General features: G+C 31.8%; 1 pseudogene; it reads right to left on the reverse strand.

Moving 5' to 3' along the window:
* Positions 1–1,113: 1,113 nt before the first annotated feature.
* The window catches only part of LOC107502695, a 70,621-nt pseudogene continuing 54,213 nt past the window's right edge, over positions 1,114–17,521 (reverse strand).

Here is a 17,521-nt window from a genome sequence, read left to right on the forward strand (position 1 = left end):
GGATATTTGACTATTTTAAGGGGCTGGGAAAATGTTGTAGGCAGAAAAGATATAATGGTAAAGATTAAGATACAGGGAGAATATCAGGAATATGAGGAGTCATGAGAAACTTTAAAAGTTTAATAAATTATATTGCATTTTATAATTAAAACTGTGAGAAATGAAGCCATCAGTGTTAGAGAGTAAAGGTTGATAGTACTTTGTATGGTAGCTTAATGAGTTTGGATTTGTGCTGAGTGCAATGGCGATAAATGAGTATAAAGGAAGCTATTTTCAGATTTGGATTTTTAAATGATTCACTCTATTTACAATGGGAAGAATAAATTGGACAAGAACTGAGAAGGTAGGAGAATACTTGGGAAGCTGTTGTACATGATACAGGTGATGATTGCTTGAAAGATAATGATGTGACAGTGTGACACAGAATCGCTATCTGAGAAATATTTGGAATAGTATTTAGTGAATTAAATGACATTGAGTATGAAATAGAGAAAGGAATCAAGAATGGTTTACAAGTTACTTTAAATCTTTTTAGAATGCATATATATGACTATGCTTTAATATTTCACTCTTAGCTGTTGCAGATGGTCAATATATATGAGAAATACTCTTTTACAGAAAAGTTTTAAATCTCATGCAATAAATCTCTTTTAAAAATATGTATATTCCATTTTATTACCTGGCAAGAGCAAAATAAACAATCATGTGTCCCTTTTTTACATCAGATGTCATTAATCTCCAAAATAATTTTTGTTCTCAATTCCACTAATTTCTGTGTGCTAAGTTGTCTTGAATTACTGTCCACATTTATTCCTTATCCTTGTCACATATCCATAATTTCTTGGTTTTGTTTTTGAGATATGTAAGTGCTAAATTGATGCTCTAAATGAACTGGTACTAATTTCCTTCATTGACCATCTAATTGGAAAAGAAAACAAAATTAGTATATTTGGAATATTGTACTAATAATATTAATGCAATGTATATATAAAATTTTTAAAACACAAGAAATTGGAAAATCAAACAATGTAGATAAATTAGACAAAGTTCTTTTTTTTTTTATGTCTGACTTTATTTATTTGTTATTCTTAGAAAATCTCGTTTTCAGCTGGACTAAGAGGTAGAAGGCCTCAGAGAAGACAGCCTATGTCTCTTGGCAATCTGTTCCTGACATTTTTCTTGGGCTTCCTTCATTTTCTTGGCTAAAAATTTAGCATATTCTGCGTCCTCTTCCTTGTTCTTCTTAGTACACTGTTTCTTCAGAGCAATATACCAACATCTGTGTTGCAGGACGAGCGAAGTAACAAGATGCTGAATCTTGGCTGCTTTGATCCTAGGTTTCTTACCTTCATTGTTTAGGGACTCTCTTACAACATATTAGCAGACATCACCTTTTTTGAAATGTTTGCCAATTCTGCTAGCTCTTTTGGGCACGAGACAATGAGGCACAGTAATATCAGTGAGACTAGAAATATATTTCTCTCCTTTTTTTACAATGACAAAGCTGAGAACACTCAAATTGGCATCCACAATACAACCCTGAACAGATTTGCTTTTTCTTTCTCCAGTCCTCCGTGGTCTATAACAGGAATGCTCCTTACTCGATAGCAGGTAGACATGGCCATGGGTCAAGACACCCTACTTTATGAAGAAACCTTGTTTGTCATTCCCGCCACTGATTCAAACCACATAACCCTTCCATTTTTTTCACCCAGAGCATTAGCAGCAACTTCTGTGGCCACACACTTCTATAAAAGATACAAAATTTGAGTTCATCATCCATTTCAATGAGTTTCTGACATCCAGTGGCTGGGAAAAAGGTGTTCGGCTTCACCCTAAAGCAGCTGAGCACCTTGGAAGTGCCAAGAAAAAGAGAAGAAAAAGTTATTTAATGTGAGACTATTGATTAATTTGTAACATTCAGTCTCAGTAAATAATTTTTAAACTGACATTTGATAACTATAGAAAAAGAAAAATAAACTCTTCTAGAAATGGAAATGAATAATTACAGAAGACCTCAAGCTTTTTAGAAGATGGACAGATGACTTAGAGAATGTTAGTCATAAATTTAGTTAGTCTTTGAACATTTAACTGTTAGGAATAATCACTTGTTTGTCAAATTGTTTCTTAAAATCGTGTACTTCCATAAATTGAATGGAATTGGGATATATTTACAGCTTGGGATTCCTAACCTCTTTGGCTGAGGATCTATAATATTAAGAACATTTAAAAATTAATAACTATATTATTGTAGCATAATCTTTCTTTATACCAATTTAATATAAGTTGCAAGCACATATTCATATTCAAACACATACCTTACACTCATGGAATTTTCTAGTTTAATATTTATTGAGCTTCCAGAGTACCACAATTTATTACAGTCAGTTGTATATTGGCATTTGCAAGTAAAGAAGAAACTTTATTAAAATTAATGACACTATTACCTACTTAAAATCTTAATTCACTAATGAAGAGTTTTAAGACTGATACAGTGTTTCTATGTGATTAAAAGGCTGGTTTTTAAAACATAAATCCCATTATTTCTAGCATAAGTTCACTGATAATCAGCAGAAAAGTTGCCCATAGCCAAGTATGCCAAACATATCAATGCAAGACAATACTCAGGCGAAGGAATTATCCTCAATTATAATGACCTTCCTATGCTAATATACAAAGTTATGGGTTACCCTCCGGATACACCCTTATTCACCTCAAAGTTTCAGTGCAATGGAGTAATAGAACAAAGAACAAAGAGAATTGCAGATCAACTTGTCAATCATCACAGGGATCTATGGTAAAGCTATTAGAAAACCCAGACTGGACCCTAACAACGATGGAGGATTCTATTGCTTTCCACACCCAACCTGAGACTGTGGTGACTGTGGGACTCTGAATTAATACATGCTGGGAAAAGTATAGTAGCTACAACAAAGAGAGAAAAGAAATAGGTTAGCCTGGCCTAATTTATTTACTTCATGGGAACTTAAACTGAAAGGTGAACTCAGCCAAACTAGCATAGTCCATCCTCGAAGAAAAGAGAACAAGGAAGGAGCCACATATTTCATGAGTCAAATAGCTAGTCTCCCACCTTCAGGAAAAAATAAATTGGAAAGATGGAGCGGTCTCCCTGATGCTGCCTTTCACTTAGGGTCATGTCCTATTTCATCAGCCCTCACCTTGGAAGGAACACCTTCCGGACATGCCATAAAGGTCTCACTGGTGTCAGGATACAGTTCAATATTGCTATTCTACTTACTACAAATTAACTGAATAAAGTTGAAGAAAATAATTGAAAAATAAAAAAGCTTTCCATCTGGGAACTGGAGGGAGATATGGCTGCCCTTTGTGGGTGATTCGATTGGGTGTTCTTCAGAATGTTACTGTAAGAATAACTCGCCTTCAATTTTTAGTTTCTAAATATTCTTTCTCCTTCTACAAAACACAACAGGAGCCACTAAAAGAAGTATTATGCTTGGAGAGATATAATCTGAAGTTATACAGGTAACTCTTACCAGGAGGTGAATAAGGAAATATTATACTATTTCTATGGTTTTAGAAAGCACGTTCTGTCATTATTCATACTGTCATTAAACAAAATTAAATGCTACTTGAATTTCACTTTTATATGTATGTGCTCGTATATACTCTCATGTTTTATATTTTTTTCTGTTGCTAGGACTTACTATTGTTTTTTCCTTTGGAATATGAAAGCAAAGGTGTTATATTGTGACATGTGAAGCAGGGGAAGTTATCTTCACATTCTAGTTCCTCCTCTACTTCTGCTCTTGTTGCAAGATTAGAGAGTTAACCAGATCTTCATAAACTATTAATTATTTTGGCATTATTTTGGGATGATTTTATTGTGGAGAGGACTAGAGAAAGACTAATGTAACAGCAAATTTAAAATTAACATAACAAATTATTGTCTCTATATTCTCTTGGTCTTGGATTATTGAGCCTCATATCATCTGTGTTATTACTCTGGATGACACTCCAGCCAATTTTATTTTTATATCCTCTACCCCAGCCTCTAGTCCATGATAAAATGGAATTTATCCACTATAATAGAATTGTATACTAAAAATAAAAAATATATACTTTATCTCTCTCTCTCCTTGAACTTAACCAAAAGAAGTCATATATATTTCTGTTCTAAAATGCAAGTCCAACCTCGTGACTTTTTAATTGGCTAAAAAGTGTAGTTAGGAAACGTGATAATATCAATGAGCAGTTGGACAGTAAGCAGAATTACCTCTCATCCTCATCACATTCATAAGATGTTACACATTTGCCCTCTTAAGCCATAAATCAAATAACTAGGAGATTACTATATTAATTATTCTATGAAACCACTAAAACAATCTTAATATTTTTATTTTATGTGAGGAAATACAAAAAATGTGCAAGGGTGTAGAAATAAAAAGAAAGTGTTCAATTGAACAAGACGTCAAAAGCATTTATAGAAAATTGCATTTATACAAGAAAGCAATACTCACTGAAAGAATGGTTAGATGAGGAGTATGTAAAATTCATTTGTCTAATATAAGAAAAGTTCATCATTTCTCAAATCATTTTACAAATGTCTTTCACTGGGATGACTGGAAGTTGTGTTTCTGAAATGAATTTTCTACCACTGCTGTGATTATACAGTGATTTTTTAAAAAGCAATCTGCAGATCTTATTATGGCAATTCATTAGGACTGAAAGGATTAAAAAAAAGAAAAGAAAAAAAAACCATTACTGCCGTGACTTTACCAAATAACAAAGCAGCAGGTAAGAATAATCTCTCTACCTATTATTTCCATATTACTCCTAATAGTATTGTCTAGCTTTTCAAGCTGTTTGACAAACAAACAATACTGCAGCTTCTCAGTAAGGTAGCCAAGATAATATTCAGAATGAATGCATTTTCTAACACTCACAGCAATACACTCAATAGAAAATCATTAGATTCTAAAGTCGTATTATATATTGTGATGATTCCAAGGTTATAGAAACTTTGTAAGAGCTGAATAAATGTCTTCAACCAATAATACTCTTGCAAACAACTTTTAAATAATGATTTCACATTTAAATTATGAAATGTTAAAGTAATTGCTATCATAAAATTGGACTGTAAAAAAGCTATACATATTTTTTTCTTTCTAAAAAACTAATATGATTTATGTGAAAATTTTTTCTATAGACCTCAAAATTTAAAATGTCTGCCCGTGAAAAATATAAGCATCTTTTACTAGTCATCATATAAATCAATGAACTACAACATACACTGTTGCATTGACAAGTTCAAATTAACTGCTTATTCTGATTGTAACAAGGGGTGAGCCTTTATACCAGTAATGTGAAATGACATCAATTTTATTGACAGAAACATTTCAACCACCAGTTTACTAGCTCTTTTATTTAGTGCACATTGAAAGAAGGCTTAGGAGCTTTATATCAAAGATTTTAATACACAACCTTAACACACTTTTTCTGTTTTTTTTTTAAATTTGTTTTCACGAGAATTCTGCTTAGCATAAAAGTCATCTGAAATCAATTCTAGCTCCAATTAACTCATAGATAATAAGATAAGGTATCCAGTAGCTGAATATATTTGGTTGGGCACTATGTTTTTGGAGTGGGAGAAAAACACTGAAATAAACATCAAAATTACTTTATGAACAGCTGTTACAGACCCATATTTTTCAAATAATTCGGAAAAACTAGCTTAGCTTCTTTTTACCAAGTGCTTGCATTATAAAACTTCAGTTAGTAAATTTAATACCTTAAGGGATGAAGACATGATTCAGATTAGTTTCAAAAAGTTGCATTCCTCTTGATTTTATATCGAGATAAACACATTCAGACTGAAAGGACACTAAGTAAACGCTTCCTCAGAAAAGCATATTACTTCAAGTATGCATGCTAAAATGATATATTGGAAACTGCAGCCCCATCTCTTATTTTCATAGATATTTAGCTTTGAAGTACTGGGAACTATATATAGATAAGGTGAGTTTAAAATATTCTTCCTTAATTTCCATAACTCTTTAATATATAGGCTTTCAAGTTTTCCATTTCAAAGAATGGTTTTATAGAAAAGAATATATAGCATGGGTTTTGCAGTTTATCTTTGCAAAGTTATATATTTTAAACTGGACAAACCTTATCAAGATCAAAATGTCAAAATAAGGCGGCATATTCTCAGGATACCGCCAAGAAAAGTCCCTTCAATTGGAACAAAAACAAACACTATTTGCCTGACTTAGGTTAGTCTTTGTCCAGTAGTCTTTGAAATTGAGAACAAGACATGAGCTTGTTATTAGCAACCTCTGCTCAACTGTTCTTTGGCACCTCTAATGTCCATGAATCCAAATTTAAAAAGTCATTCCACAGAAATCATAACTTTGCCTTAAAGCAAAACTTTGCCCTCCGAAGGAAGGTCTAGGCTCTTAGATAGTGGGAAACTGATAAAATAATAAAAAACCTGAAACAAAATTTAAAGATATTTGTGGTCATTTCCTTCAGTAAGAGTTCTACACACTCATATAAAGACTTTATTCTTTAGTAAAAACATAAAGAAATAAATTTTATGTTAAAAACATTATATATTGTTAAAAACATAACCTTTGGATTTTAGAGTTGATTAATTTAGCTATCTCTCATTTTATAAATGACAAATATTAAAGCCTAAAGTATTGAAATGATTGTCCCAAGTCATCCAAAACTTTAGAGAAATAAATTGTACATTATCCAGGTCTTCTGACACCTTGTTAACTACTATATGTACTCTGCTCAGTTACCAAAGTATGACCATTGAAGTCTTTACAGAACATTATGAGAAAAAAAATCTTTCTAAAGCAGTAACTTATATTTGAAGCAGTAGGAAAATTTATTGAGTAAAAAGAAGAAAATGCAGAAATCTTTTATTAACTGACAGTTTTAAAGAATAAGGTGACAAGCAATCCAGAAAATTAGCCTCTTTTTCTGTAGTCATCAGCTTCATTTTCTGCTAAACTTTGGTTCAGATATTATCAATGGAATCATAACTAAACAGCAAAGATTTTTTATTAACTTGCTACTTTTGGATGTCCCCAAACTGGCATGGATTTAAAACGTCACTTTTGCCGATTGTCTTTTGTTATCCTTTTTAAAGAACAAATCAAGCATTGAACAATTAAATTCTTTTCCCCACAGCTTCTTGCCTAAAGCGAATTTCTTCTGATATACACACAGAAAAATTAATGCCTGTAATATTTTAATGTCTTTCTGATGAGAATAGTAGTATAATATTCTCCTATTGTCACCTGAGTATCTTAAAATTGAAAAGTATTGAGGTTTCTAAGTTGGAACACACGGTTAGTTTCTAGAGAATTCAAGTCTGCATCACGCTTTCTGAGTCTGAGTCACAGTACCTTCATTAGGCAAAGTCACCATTGTGGTAGTTTGATCAGCTTAAGACTCTGTAATCAACTTGAAATGTGTTCTGCATTATGCATCCTTATATCAAAGTTAAACATTAGGTAAAAGAACCTAAGTTTTCAATACTGGCTCTGTTCTTGACAAATATATGTATTCCAAAATTGTTAATTTAAATATACAATCATCTTCAAAGTAAAATCATTCAAAGATAGGTTGATTGAGTTATTATTGAAGCTAAGGTGCCATGAGAAACATGAATAAAATCTGACACATTTGTAAATCCTGTTTTTTCCTATTGTGTTAAAATCTTCATTGCTTGTAACAATGCCTAGAAGTGCTTCACTTCTTATCTGCATTATAGAGCTACTTATGTCATTTAATATTTTTCTAAAATATAATTTGTAATTATTGTGACCAAATTCTTACATATTTGTGGCATGTTAGTTGTGTCCTATTAAAGTCCTTGATGCCTTTCTTTGGGATCATGTAGTCTAAATGGTACCTGAGGAAAAGAAAGGCTCTGATATGTTCTCTATTCTTTTCCTTGGTTTATTTAACTAACAGATATTTCTGCTAATGTTATAATTCTCTGGATAATTCACTAAGGTCCTCTTGGCTGGAGAACTATAGAAATCTTTGTTTAAATAACTATGTTACTAGAAAAATAAAATTCATGGAGCACTTGTAAATATTAGAAAGTAACAAGTTAATATAATAATCTGGAGTTTTGCTGTAGATTAAGTTCTGTATTGTGTAAATACTGTCAAAATATTTATAGCTTAAATTTAAATAACTGAAAAATTTCTAGTATTGTCAACATTTGTACATTAACTGTAGATTTATATTTTTAAATAGGAATATTAGTCTAGAGAGGTCAGATCTATTTAGCTTTACAAAGATCAACCCTCAACCTGATGATTGAATAAATTAACCTGAATATGAACCCTTAATCTGAATAAATTTACATAATGGATATCAACATTTTATGGCAATGAAATTAAAATAAATTTCTATTCCTAATCACATGTGGCATATATCCTTACCGTGTTCTTCCCAGGGGGCATTTATCATGTTTTGATTTCTGAAATAGATTCACAACAAAATTATTAATTATAGCATACTTCAGCAGAAATAGCATGGAATACTAACTTGTAAGTGTTTGGATCATCCTAGTATACATTAAGTATATGGAATGTAAGCAGTATCTCAAATTATATTATTTTCTCTCAAAGAAATGCATAAAATGTGGTGATAATAGTAATGGTTCTCATTGTAACAATGGCTGTCACGTATATTTATAACTCTTAGCAGATACTGTATTAAATCTTTATATAACTTATCTAATTTTCACATCCTATTATTACTCCCATTTTACAGATGTGGTACCTGAGATATAAATTAATTAAGTGCTTTACCCAAGGCCACATATCTGATTTTTGGAAGAATCGGTGTTCAAATCTTGGCAGAATGCTTTCAGAGTTCCAATTCTGGAAAAAGAAGTATAGCCATTTTTGATTGATTAAATAAAAGACTGAAGAAAGAAACCAAAAATAAATATCTATTATTTCAGCTTAAAAATGGCAATGATATAGAACAAAAGCTTATTTATGCTGTGACTGTATAACTCATAAAAGACAATCCAAATTCTTTCCTGTTGATTAACAATATGCTCACAGCTCATCAGCTTTCAACATGGCTGAGTCAGATGCAGTAAAAATGCCATTTTGTATAAATTTTACCTTTAAAAAAATCTATTTAACTAGAATGGGATGGAAATACTCTCTATTTAAAGAATCTTTGATGACACTCACTAAAGCTGCTGTATGAAACAAAAAGGGTACCTGAGCTCTAGTCCCGATTTATAATATTATAAGCTCTTAACCTCCATGGACCTCATTTTTTTTCATCTATAAATTCCTAGGGTTGAACAAGAAGACCTGTAATGCCCTTTTCATTAACTTGAATTTATGATAGCTTTGTAGAATGACAAATGTTTTATAACATATTTGTCCCTGATCAGGACATTAATGCCAGCAGGGAATTACTGGCAGAATAAGGACAGAGTTGTGGCCCTACCAACATGGCAAAAGGCCTTGAGCTCATCCAAAGTACCACATTATTAACTTACCTAGTAAAGCAACCTTGTCCGTGTACTATCTGTTTAGTGTTATTTTGTTTCTACTTTGTGCTTTGTGATTTTTACTAGGAGTCTCTTTCTCCGACCTGCCCCTTTACCTTTGGAATCTAATATCTTTGATCCCTTGTGAAATGACTCTGACCAGAAATGATCAGGAATCCTACCTCACACTTGTCTTGAAGCTGATTCTTTAACTTTGTATACGCACACAGCTTCCTGACTGCTGGGTCACAAATTAACCCAATTTTGATATTTTCTCTCTGATGCTCAGGGATTTAAAATATTGTTTGTTTGGGTGAATTTATTTGGCTTTTTTCTAACAGAATTTTTTTTCAGTCATTCCCTGACTGTCTTTGGATATTCTTTGTTTAATTTGATTGCATTGTAATTATAAAAGTTAGAATAAATCGAGTCAACCCAAATATGACTATAAGTAGTATCATGTTCATAGCTGAAATATTTAGAGAAAGTGAATTCTTATATTCTTTTCTCTTTAGGCAATCCTTAACCATCTTTCATTCCCTAAGGGATGTTTCTAAAACTACTTCACTGAGAGGTATGATTGGCATACAAAATGTTATACATATTTAACATACACAATTTAATGTCGTAAACATATCTCTCACCTCCCAAAGTTTCCTCCTGCTCCCTTTATTAATTATTTCTTGTGATATGAATAGTTAAGATCTACCCTCTTAGCTAATTTTTAAGTATATAATACAGTATGATTAACTATAGACACTATGCTGTACAGTAGATCTCTAGGACTTATTCATCTTGTAAAATGAAACTTTGTACCTTTTGTACCTCTTCATTTCCCTCTTCCATTAGCCCTGGCAACCACCATTCTACTTTTTTATTATATTAATTTGATTATTTTAGATTCCTCATATAAGCAGTATCATGTAATATTTGTCCTTCTATGTCTGGCTTATTTCTTTCACTTAGCTAGATTCATCTGAGTTGTCACCAAAAAAAAAGGAGGAATTATTTCTTTTTAAAGCTGTTGTTTGTATTCATTTATCTGTTTACAGACATTTAGATTGTCTCCGTATCTTGACTATCTTGAATAACACTGCAACAAACATGGGAAGACAAATATCTTTTCAAGATTCTAATTTCAATTCTTTTGAATTCATACCCAGAAGTGGGGTTAGTGGATCATATGTTAGCTTCAATTTGAATTTTTTGAAGAACCGCCATACTGCTTTTCACAGTAACTGCACCAATTTACATTCCCACCAACAGTGTACAAGGGTTCCCTTTCCTCTATCTCTTTGCCAACATTTGTTATATTTTGAAGTTTTGATTTTTTTTTTATAACAGCCATACAAGTGTGAGGTGGTATCTCATTGTACCTTTGACTTGCATTTCCCCGATGTTTAGTGATTGTAATCAATCATCTTTTCATATGACCATTTGTATGCCTTCTTCGGTAAAATGTCTGCTCAGTTCTTTCGCAAAAGTGAACTTTTATGTTATACCATACAGAAATATTAACTCAAAATGAATTGAAAACTTAGATGTAAGACCTAAAACCATAAAACTCCTAGGAGAAAACATAGAGCAAAAGCTTCTCGACATTGGTCTTAGCAATGATTTCTTGGATATAACACCAAAACACAGACAACACAGCAAAAGTAGACACGTGGGCATCAGACTAAAAAGCTTCTGCACAGCAAGAAAAACAATTAACAAAATTAAAAAGCAACCTGAGACACTTTCAGGTGATCTATTATCACAAAACTATTTTTGTATTAATACCAAAAAATTACTTGCCTTTTCCAGTGTGCTTAACTTTGCGCTAATGATACAAAAAGTTAGTGGGTACAACTGCTGAAGCCTTAGAACAAATCTTATGGCAGCCAACTGTTGTAGTGGTTATGTTCTTCACCTCTATGCATTCACAAAGTAATTAATTAATTAATTAAAAAGCTAACTTTATTTAAGAATATTTGTGGTGATATCAATAAAATATTAACAATTTTATTGAACCTCAGCATTTGAACATTTTTTTAAATATTCTGTGTGATAAATTAGAAAGTGTGTATATAATGCTGCTGTAACAATTATGTCTAGGGAAAGCACTTGTATGATAGTTTTAAGTTGCAGCTGAAGTAGCCACTTTTTCATAGAAAAAAATATATTTTTACTTGAAAAAAACCACTGACAATAAAACTATGGTTATTTAAATTGCATATTTGGCAGACATTTTCCTGAAAACAAGTAAATCTGTCACTTGTACCAGTCACTCTGAATTCCAACAGCTTCCAGATACCGGAAGACTCTTCTAATGAGATGGCTAAAACCATCTCAACAATCATAGTTGATTTCAATAATACATAGAATTAGGGAGAAGTTCAGCAAGGAAATAGACTTGAGGAACATGATACCTAGACCAATGAGCTCTAACAAACATCTGTGCAATACTTCATCTAATAGCAGAATACACATTCCACAGTTAAGAAAGATGAGTTTAGAATGGTTAATCAAACTAAGATATTAGATTCAAATTCGGACTGTCTACTCTCTATGCCTCTGCTTCTTCCCTAATGCCAATGACAACTGCTAGTCATTGGTCAGTCCCAGAGATTTCCAGAGACTTCCATCTAGAAGGTAACTCAGTGTTGAAACCAGTTCAACAAGAAACAAACCTAACAATAAGAGCTACACCATTTACCTCTTTTTAATCTCCACCATTTGTAATTAAGTCCTGGATTCATGAAGTATGTTCGGTATTTATTTGTTGAGTTACCTGAGGAAGTTTGGTTTTTATGCCAAATATTAAATAAATAAATAAATAAATAAATAAATAAATAAATAAACAAACACCTTGTTGATATAGCAAACTAGTTCCAATTTATTTGAATTTTTTGTGGGCTTAGAGTTCCACAGGCTATATTGCACATATTTACTATTTATAGCAACTAAATCAAATAAGTCATTTGACAAATATTAATGGCTACTTACTATGTACCAGACGCTGAAGGCAAGCCTGCTCAAATATGGCATTTTGTGAACGTCAATTATGTTTTTACTAATGACCAACATATTATGAAAATCATCCCTCTTAGTTTTTAATACAGTATAATTATTTGAAAAATATTTAATCATCTTTGTTCATTTATGCCTCATTCATGTTATAATGTAGGTCCTAATAGATCACAGTAGAATTGTCAGTTATTTCAACCATTTGGTATTTCCAGTTTGTTTTAAGCTTGATTTCAATAAATCCCTGGTTTAGATTAAATACTCTGTTTTCTATTTTTTTTACCAGGCCACAATTAATATTTTCCCCAAATTTCAATGAGAATTTTGAAGAACAATTTTTATATAATGACATAAATCTACCGGGACTCTAAATCACATTTATAAAGATATAAATTCAAGAGCATTACAAGTGAATTCACTGAATTTCCAATTCACAATTAAATAATCTGAGAATTAGATCAGATCCATGAATTTATAGCTGTTTCCAAGAGCAGAGGCCCTATACTATGTTTTAGGAGAATTGCCCAAAAAATTAGAGCTGGACGAATTTGGGGCTTCATTTCTGAAAAGGAGTTTGTTTCCTCAAATGCTTAGCACCCAAGGGGAACTCTCAAGGGAAATAATTCACTGAAAAATTAAAATAATTACTGTGGAATAAAAATAGCAAATAATAGAACTTCCATATTTTCAGTTACTACCTATAAAGAGGATTCTACCATATTGTTATGTGGTAACTTCATTCCACCTGGCAGAAAGTATCATTTTCATGTGCTTTTAAATTTTTAATTTGCTTGTTATGTTTCTCCTTGAAGGCAAATATCAAGTCTAAGAGGATGTAAAACAAAGAGTTAGGTTTACAGGTGAATTGAACTCATCTTTATAACCTAAAAGTACAATAAGATTTTTGTAAAGTGGTGTTAATGTTATTAAGCCTAGAATTTGTTTTGTAATCTTGCCACGAAACAATGACTGACTACATTCCTCTATTTCTCATTTAAAAGGAGTATAATTATTGCTGAAAACTCATCTTTAAATAGTTAGCTCTATAACTAACACCACAACAAGTCTAGTCATTTGCCAGTGTAAAGATTCTTTCATTTACATGCCCAGCTCTTCAGAGTAATTTTTCAATAATTATGTTTTTTATTTTATCAAGGCCCTATATGTTTTTTTTAAACTTTTTTCTCACATCTCTAAGATAGAATTAATTTGATAAATAGATAAGATCTTATAGATGATGACTTTTAAGGTGGGATTGGCATAAAGACTGACAGGTTTACAATTTTCAAAATTCATATGTGGCATTAAAATTTTATATCACTCAAACTTTTCCTTTGAGAAGGAAAGCTGAAGATAAAAATATTAAACATGGTAAGAGATTCTGTTTGTCCTATTTCATTTAAATACATTCTAATTTATGAAAAGGAGAAAGGAGAGATTTTTCATGTCTTTCATCTTAAGTAGGGCAGCCTTCCTAGTTTCTCTAATTGCTCTAAAGAACTAAAGATGAATGTTCACAAAATTGACACAACTGATTTGCTTTTTTTCACACAGGGGGAGATTATTTAGTGTCTAGAAGCAATTCATGTGTAATAGAGGGGAGATGCCATTTCTTCAAATGAGTTCTTTAATGAAACTTTATCTCACAACCTAATCATGCTTTTCACTTTATTCTCCAAGATTTTCTAGTGTCTTTTGTGCACACTGCTAGGAGTATGTCTTACCTGCAGATATGCTAAAGTGGCACGCCTTACATAATAAAAGAAAAGAGGAAGCACTGTTTTGGAAAGTTAGTCTGGGAAAGGGCTTCTTAAATATTCAAAGATTACTCAAATATTTTGTTTCTAAGAATAAGATTCACTTATTAAGTACATTGTTTATTGACCCTCAATAGTTTACTTTATTTGTTCCTAACCAAGCTACTATAGATTGTTAATAAAGTTTAACTATACTTTAACCTCATTTTACTTTTAAGTAACTACATATTGTTAAATACAGTTAACTTAAAGAGATGTTAATATTCAAATACTTATGAGAAATATTCTTTGGTCAGGAGATATATGTCTGATATTATTAAGATTTGGGGCAGGTGCAGCAAGAAGTAAACGTCAGAAGAAAATACTTCATTGAAAAATTTCTCCTGGAAGTTTTCAATAAAATCAGTTCAGAAAATAATTCTTCATACTAATGTCTGAAGTGCAAATAAAATCTGCTTTCATTTATTTATATTAAGCAAGCATTTCTCTGTGTTGACTTAATTAAAGTATTGTTCCCTTCATTAAGTATATCTGTTGAACTTTTCGTTTTTGAAAAATGTTATTCTTCCAATCACAGTAAATGTGAGATAAATCAAATATCATGTTTAGGAAATACAAGATGTGTGTATCTGTTGACTTTTTTATACTTAAGAAAATAAAGAGAAATATTAAATAATTTATATTTGTATAACTCACTTGAATCACTTCAAAGTGTCTCCTTATTGCAAACATAATCAGTTTATTACAGAGTCTTGACTCTTGAGAGAATAAGGCTTCATTGCTTCTCATGTTATTCTGACCCCCACTCCAAACATCTGCTCCTGGGTAAAAGGTCTCTTAACAATATAATTCTTTGGAAAATGCTTTTTGTTTGTTTGTTTGTTTTTCAGTTACTAGAGCAAGCTCTTTCGTTTGGAGAAGCCTAAGATAACTCAAATTTTAATTTTATTTGGTTATTCGCTCATCAGGTCTCTTTGTCTCTTTCTTCAAACTTCTAATAAACTCAGAAAATTCTGCCAAATTCATCTCCCTTCAAAGTAAAGCGAAAATAAATTTTGGACAATATAAAGGATAGCAAGAGGCTAGGAAATGCAGTTAGACAATAGTTGTATAACTCATCTTTTGTCTTGTTTTGTTATCAAGCAACTTTTCACAATGTTCAGAACGAGAATTATGATAGATTCCTTAAAAGAACTACATCGCCTTTTATAGCACATTTTGATGCCAAAAGAAAATTGCTGAAATTATGTTCAGACTTCAGGCCTTTTTCCAAGGAGAATAAATAAGTGAAAATATTTCAACAACTATAAAACAAACACCACTGGATCAGTCAGGAATCTTGGCAGTAGGCAAAACATAAAAATCTTTGCTCATATACATAGGGAATGTGTTTATTTAAAACTTATATAAACTAGGCATCAGATACCCTTCTTCTTTTACCATAGGATTACAGGCATAAAATCTAGGCTCAACCAACTATATGTACCTGCCCAAGACTGAATCTTTCAGAAATAATACATTTCAAGGGTAGTTTAAACTGTTGAGTTCAGTCATGGTGGCATCAAGAATCCTGCATCTCACTTTCAAGAACCCTCTCTACCCCTCTTGCAAGAGAGAGCTGTAACTCTGCACTTCGATAAATCCTATCACTTTACCTCTTTAAAAAAATTAAAAGAAAAGAAAAGAAAAAAAGTCCTGCAGCAATGCTGAGCAATATTGAGGACTATCCAGTGGAAGTTCTACTGGATGGCTCCTGAAGCTTCCTTTGGTTCCTGAGCCTAACTAGATAATTATTCTGTATATTATATGACTACCAAAATATGTTTTAAGAAAATTTACTTCTCTATGTAAATGGTCAAAATTTTATTTATATACCTCACAATCAAGTTCTCTGATTGGTATAACAATGCAAGCGTTCTGGTTTCAGAAGACTTTTTAACATCTTCATAAAATTCTATTTTATCTTCAAATCTTGTGGCTTTGAAACTCATTTTGGTAAGGTTTGGCACTAAAATTTGCTACAGAATGAAGTGACTTTTTCATAGAATCTGTCATAATTCCAGCTGAGTCTCTGAAAACTCCAATATCCATTATATCGATGAATATTAGCATGCCTATCTACAAACTACTCCTTTCTTAAGAGTTTTACAAATGCTGTCCCTTTTGTTACTGACAGTACTGACACCAGATAAATAATCTGGCTGGCATAAAAAGTTTTCTGATGCTTTAATAAACTCCTAATTCTGCTATGCACTAATCTGGAACTAGAGATGGATGCTTACTGTTTAGAACTAAAATTAGAGTATTCGTGGACTGTTTCCAGGAATACTCTGAGGAGTTATTCTATTTCTCAAAAATTTAGGTGTAATAATAAAAGCTATCTGATATTAGAAGTACTTTGTAGCTTAAGACCCAGAAATAAAACTAGAAGCCACTGAGATGCTCTTCACCTAACACTATTAAAATGAAGGTTAAAATATTAGTATTGTAGAGTCTTCAGGGTATTCATGTTCTTTAATAAAATTGCATATATTTTTAAATTAATTCGGCATTGTTTAGAGACATGAGTAGTAGTCAATATAATGATAAGACCATGGATCTGAAATCAGACCTATTTTTGAGTCGCAGCTCATTTACTTTCTAGTTACATTGCTATGGGTTAGCTGTACTTCCTTCCACAAACTATTTCATCTATTGGCCATACAAATCTCAAGTATTTGCATGAGGTTCAATGAAACAATGCATATGAAAACACTACAATCTCTGCCACACCATATAAATACTAACAACTATTAGTACAGTCTGAAATTGGTAAAACTAGGAATACTTTATCCATAGTACAGCATTCTATTATGGTCACTGAAGAGATGTTTTCTTTACACTGTCCTCTTTACTCCTTCTTAACTACTTTTTCTCTATTATTTTTCCTTGCAACATTAAAGTTACATAAAATAATTCAGAGATAAATGGGGGAAATTGTTACAAACTAGTGATAATTGAAAAGATTAAGGTAGAGTTGGAAAAGCTAGACAGTTTAAGATTTACCTTAGTCTCCATGTATTTTCTGAGACCTAAGAATAAAAGTATTTAATATTACTTTCCATCCTCTGAACATATATTCTTATCTCTTAAAATATAATGTTCTGTTCAAATGTCCTGTAGTAGCAAAATGTTCCCATTCTCACTCCTATCATAGTAAAAGTCTCCATTTTTGAGTGCTTTCTAACAT

Source organism: Rousettus aegyptiacus, unplaced genomic scaffold (genome assembly GCF_014176215.1).
Source record: "Rousettus aegyptiacus isolate mRouAeg1 unplaced genomic scaffold, mRouAeg1.p scaffold_m13_p_11, whole genome shotgun sequence".
NCBI lineage: Eukaryota > Metazoa > Chordata > Mammalia > Chiroptera > Pteropodidae > Rousettus > Rousettus aegyptiacus.